General features: G+C 38.3%; 2 protein-coding genes across 3 annotated transcripts in view; both read left to right on the top strand.

Moving 5' to 3' along the window:
- The window catches only part of si:dkey-177p2.6 (uncharacterized protein LOC568712 homolog), a 208984-nt gene that overhangs the window by 72483 nt on the left and 130473 nt on the right, over positions 1-6028 (top strand). The window lies entirely within an intron of this gene.
- LOC125900658 (protein LBH-like) overlaps positions 1802-6028 on the top strand; it is a 28559-nt gene continuing 24332 nt past the window's right edge. The window contains exon 1 of the mRNA XM_049595800.1: positions 1802-1999. The gene's annotated coding sequence lies outside the window, so the exon portion shown is untranslated. The remainder of the gene's footprint in view (positions 2000-6028) is intronic.

Below are 6028 nucleotides of genomic sequence, written 5' to 3'. Positions count from 1 at the left end.
CACACAGTAAATAAATAAATATGATTAAATGTAAAGGTGAAGTTGATGAGTTCTGTCTCTGGCTCCAGTTCAGCCACACACTGTTTTTATCCTCTTTATTCTGTTGGTTTTTAAATGAACTGAAACAGGTCAGATTTCAGTAAATAAACAGATACTGTCACCACTGATGGAAGGTAACTGAGTACATTTACTCGAGTACTGTACACACAGTACCTGAGTATTTCCATGTTGAGTGAACTGAGGCAGACTGGGACAGTTTATGAGACTTCCTGTCATTAATTTAAAAAATCATTGCAAAGGACGTCGCATGTCTGAAACTCTGCAGACGTTACGTGTCCACACGAGGAGGACAGCAGGTTAAATCACATGTGACGTCATGTCTGTGTCACCTGACACTAAACCTTTATTGTGTTGTAAGATTTGGGAGAACACGTCTCATCCCTCATAAATGTGAGTGTAAAAACATCTAATGCACATTTTCCTTTTCATCGTTATGAATTCAGATTCCATAAATATCTCAGTTAAACTTTACCACTGAAGTCCGTCCAACAACGTCAAGCCAACATATAAAAACAATAAAATCTAGGTTGTCTATAAATGTTGTTGATCAGGTTTTGCACACATGAAGAGGAAACCCTGATCTAAACACACACACACTGGTTCTCCTTAACCATTAATAATAATAATAATAATAGTAACAATGATAACAATAATAATAATAATAATAATAATAATAATAATAGTAATAATAATAATAATAGTAACGATAACAATAATAATAATAATGAAAGTCACACATTTTATTTAATACATGTGTTTTTACACCTTACTGATGAACATATATTAATAATTATATTCCATTTATTTAACTTCTTATTCTGTAAAATCAGAACTTTTATTTTTATTTTGATGTTTGAATTTGACTAGTAAGAGAGTGTTTTTGTAATGTAGTATTTTTGCTTTAATTCTTCCATGAGAAGACTCAATATGACATCATCACCTCGGTGGGTCACAGGAGGAATGAACATGTTTGTACAGCAGAGGGAGACACAGTTCACAGGACACACACACACACACACACACACACACACACACACACACACGCCAAGTTTAAACCTGACTGTGTCTGTGTGTCTGAAGATTAAATTAAATTAAGGTTTGTGTTTAATGAAGAGAACATGATCACTGATTATTGATTATTGATTCACAGTTTAATTACTTCATTAAGGTAATTTTACCTTTAACTTGAACACATCACATGTCTCACACACACACACACACACACACACACACACACACACACACACACACACAGCTACCTTTCAAATTAAAAGCACAATAATGGCAGAAAGTAATCAAGTACATTTACTCAAGTACTGCATCTTTATACTTCCTGTTGGCTACTTTTTATTTCACTACATCTTTTTCATACTTTGGATTTTATAATTTACTAATAATTAAAAATATATTCAACAAGTAAAATATGATTTTATGGATAAAGTTAATTAATCTCTTGGTGAGATTCACAAGCTGCGTGGCAGTACATAAGATATAAATAAATAAATAATAAATGAATGAATGAATGAATGAATAAATAAATAAATAAAAACCTCATTCTGTCATACTCTGTTATACTTCTACTGGAGTAACTTTATGAACGCAGTACTTTTACTTGTAACAGAGTACTTCTGCTCTCTGATACTTTTACTTCACTCAGACATCTGAGTACTGCCTCCAATCCAAACGTGTCCGACAGTCCCTGAATGCAACACCGGTCCCGCTCCACTGCGCAGACTCCGAACACTTACAGAGCGGCAACTTCACCGGGAGCCTCGCGCGCGCCCTGCCGCCTGTCGCCCACAACAGCCCGCATCATCATCATCATCATCACCATCATCATCATCATCAGCAGCAGCAGCAGCAGCAGCAGTGTGATGAAGCAGCGGAGGACAGAGACCTTCCTGCTGTGAGACTCTGGAGCTGAAACACACACCGACAGGTAGGTGCCGAGATCTAACACATTCATTCAGTCATTTATTGCAACATTTATTCATCCGATCATTTATTACAACCTTCATCACTTCACCAACAGGACTTTATTCTTTTAATCATCAAACTGACTGAGTGAAGAGTGTGATGAAGGAGTGAGGAAGAGGAGTGTGATGAAGGAGTGAGGAACATGAGGAAAAGGAGTGTGATGAAGGAGTGAGGAAGAGGAGTTTAATGAAGGAGTGAGGAACATGAGGAAGAGGAGTTTGATGAAGGAGTGAGGAAGACGAGTTTAATGAAGGAGTGAGGAACATGAGGAAAAGGAGTTTGATGAAGGAGTGAGGAAGAGGAGTTTAAATGAAGGAGTGAGGAAGAGGAGTTTAATGAAGGAGTGAGGAACATGAGGAAGAGGAGTTTGATGAAGGAGTGAGGAAGAGGAGTTTAATGAAGGAGTGAGGAACATGAGGAAGAGGAGTTTGATGAAGGAGTGAGGAAGACGAGTTTAAATGAAGGAGTGAGGAAGAGGAGTTTAATGAAGGAGTGAGGAACATGAGGAAAAGGAGTTTGATGAAGGAGTGAGGAAGAGGAGTTTGATGAAGGAGTGAGGAAGAGGAGTTTAATGAAGAAGTGAGGAACATGAGGAAGAGGAGTGTGATGAAGGAGTGAGGAAGACGAGTTTAAATGAAGGAGTGAGGAAGAGGAGTGTGAATCTCGCACACACACACAGTGCATGTACACATCATTAACACCTGAACGCATCAGATTACTCTGACAAACTGTCTGTCTCCATAGTTTACACGTGCAGGCAGGCGTGCGTGTGCGTGTGCTTCGCAAGAGTGGAATGAATAAATGAATCGCTGATGATGAAATGAATAATGAATCAAGTCGCTGCAGATATACGCCTGCATATACACACGCATGATTTTGTTAAATTTTTATTTTATCCTCACAAATCAGAGCTACTGACCACCCTCGATGTCTGGCTGTGGTTTAAAAATATTTGACTAAGATAATATATAGGTCACAACAGCCTAATTGTGAATGTATAGCCTATTATTGAATTGGATCCTAAATGCTGCAAACCTCCATCTGTATGTTTTTAATCAATAGTTGTGTTTTCATAAACATTTTTTTCGCATTTTGCCCTTTTGCGAATTTGACTGTTTATGGAAACAGCTTTTCAGACATCCTTAAATGGGTTTAAATGGGTTAAATTCACTCGGACTTTGGCTACCAGGTTGAGAGTGGGGAACACTCAGACCTGTTCATGCTGATGTCTTCTCAAGTCTTTCCTTACTTGTAAAATCTAGATTTATATTTTATTCATGTTTGCTGTAAAAAGCCTATATGCCTCAACATGTGTCAATGCACTGTGGCAAGCCGTTTTAACATTTAATCGCTAAATGTGACTATCCGGAATTACCATTATAGATATCAACAATGTCATTTTGATTTGTAGTAATGTCATTGTGACTAGTATCAATTTTAATTCCAGATATCTGTAACGTCATTCTGACTAGTCAAAACTGAATTACAGATATTCAGTTATAGATATCTACATCGTCATTCTGACTATCTGAAACTTAATTCAAGATATCTAGAAAGGACCATGTAGATATCTTCAATTGATGATAATTAAAGATATCTTGAACTTGAATTATGACTAGTCAAAATTAAATTGTAGATATCTCAAACTGGAATTACAGATATCCACAATAACAGTTGCAGATATCCGCAATAACGATTGCAGATATCTGCAACTGAATTGTAGATATCTATAATGACAAACCCCATACACATGAATGGCAAAAGTAGTTTGAATCTTACTAGTCAAAACTGAATTACAGATATCTGTAATTAGAGTTTTGACTAGGCAAAATTATGTTGCAGATATCAGTAATGAATATCCAGTCTAGCGATTAAATGTTAAAACGGCTTGTCATAAATGCACGCACGTCTAATAACCACACATCTAGGCGTGTGCAGGCATTGCACATGCATTGCATGTGTAACAAGCACACGGTGAATGCACGCGCAGTGCACGCGAAGCAAGTACACGGTGATGGTTGCACACGCAATGTACACGTATCAAATACGCAGTGAATGCACTGTGTGTGTGTTCGCTGATACGTTTCACCCCTCATATCAGGTACTTGTCAGATACATGTCAGGTACATGTCAGGTTCGTGTCAGGTACGTGTCAGATATATGTCAGGTACGTATCAGATATATGTCAGGTACGTGTCAGATATATGTCAGGTACATGTCAGGTTCGGGTCAGGTACGTGTCAGATATATGTCAGGTACATGTCAGGTTCGGGTCAGGTACGTGTCAGATATATGTCAGGTACGTGTCAGATATATGTCAGGTAACATGTCAGATACGTGTCAGATACATGTCAGGTACATGTCAGGTTCGTGTCAGGTACGTGTCAGATATATGTCAGGTATGTGTCAGATATATGTCAGGTACGTGTCAGATATATGTCAGGTACATGTCAGGTTCGGGTCAGGTACGTGTCAGATATATGTCAGGTACGTGTCAGATATATGACAGATAACATGTCAGATACGTGTCAGATATATGTCAGATACGTGTCAGATATATGTCAGGTACGTGTCAGGTACATGTCAGGTAACATGTCAGATACGTGTCAGATATATGTCAGGTACGTGTCAGGTACATGTCAGGTACATGTCAGGTAACATGTCAGATACGTGTCAGATATATGTCAGGTACGTGTCAGGTACATGTCAGGTTCGTGTCAGCTACGTGTCAGATACGTGTCAGATATATGTCAGGTACGTGTCAGGTACATGTCAGGTACATGTCAGGTAACGTGTCAGATACGTGTCAGATGCATGTCAGATGCATGTCAGAAACGTGTCAGGTACATGTCAAATACGTGTCAGGTACGTGTCAGGTACATGTCAGATCATCATGTAATGAATCTGAGACATTAGCCTAAAATAAAAACAGACTGAGGTGATGAAGAGGAGAAGCAGGGAAGAGGCTGTGAGCTGAGAGCAGCAGACGACCACTATATTTGGACATGGATTGGATTTTTATTTCATGTCCTTGGGCTGTACAAACTTACTGCAATGGGGGAGGAGGAGGAGGAGGAGGAAGAGGAGGAGGAAGATGAGGAGGAGGCAGATGAGGAGGAGGAAGAGGAGGTGTTGCTGCTGGCTCTGATTTAGCAGCAGCAAAAATGGAAAAAAAAAAGCAGCTGGGGCGATGAGAAGAGAGGAAGAGTACCATCATCATCCTCGGTTCTTTAATTGGAGTGTCTCCACCGTGATGAAGGGGAGGTCACATCCTTCATCAATCTGATATTTATTAATCACAGCTCGGGTCTGTGAAGCGCCGCTACATCAGGGTGCATTTGTGGGTTTTTGGCTCCATCACTTGGTGTTCTTGGCTGTGAGACGTCGACGGCTGCGAAACAAACTATTGTTTTATTCTCTGCTGAAACATTCATCACAAAATGTCTCTGTTTATTCAAATAATGAATATTAATAATAAAAAAACAAAATGTTCAGATTTAAAGTGTCTCCATGAATCATCTCAGCTCCAGATCAGTTACACTTTTGCTTTGATTAAATTATTATTTATTATTTTAATAATTAAAGTTTCTGAAAACACAACAGGAAACAGATTTTCATCAAAACAATAAAAAATAAACGTCTGATGACAGTTTGGATTTGAAATCATTGATTAAGTAAATATCATAAACATCGTTACACATTTAATTTGTTTCAGAATATTAAAAACAAAAATCTGCAGTGTGAAGACGTTTCATCGGATCGTTGCAGTGGTGAAAAGTAACTAAGTACAAATACTTCAGTACTGTAATCCTGAATCTGAGGTACTGTTACTTCACCACGTCACATTAATCTGATGGCCGTCGTTATAACTCAGTTTGTATAATAAGATTTTAACAAACGAGACATCTGATTGGTTCATTCAGACAACAGTCACCAGTTCTATCATCTCATTATGATGGAAAATAAACAGGATGTGATGTAACGTCAGCTC

The sequence above is a fragment of the Epinephelus fuscoguttatus genome, linkage group LG14 (genome assembly GCF_011397635.1).
Source record: "Epinephelus fuscoguttatus linkage group LG14, E.fuscoguttatus.final_Chr_v1".
Lineage (NCBI taxonomy): Eukaryota > Metazoa > Chordata > Actinopteri > Perciformes > Serranidae > Epinephelus > Epinephelus fuscoguttatus.
The sequence above is the reverse complement of the archived record's forward strand: the minus strand, read 5'-3'. Positions and strand labels throughout refer to the sequence as shown.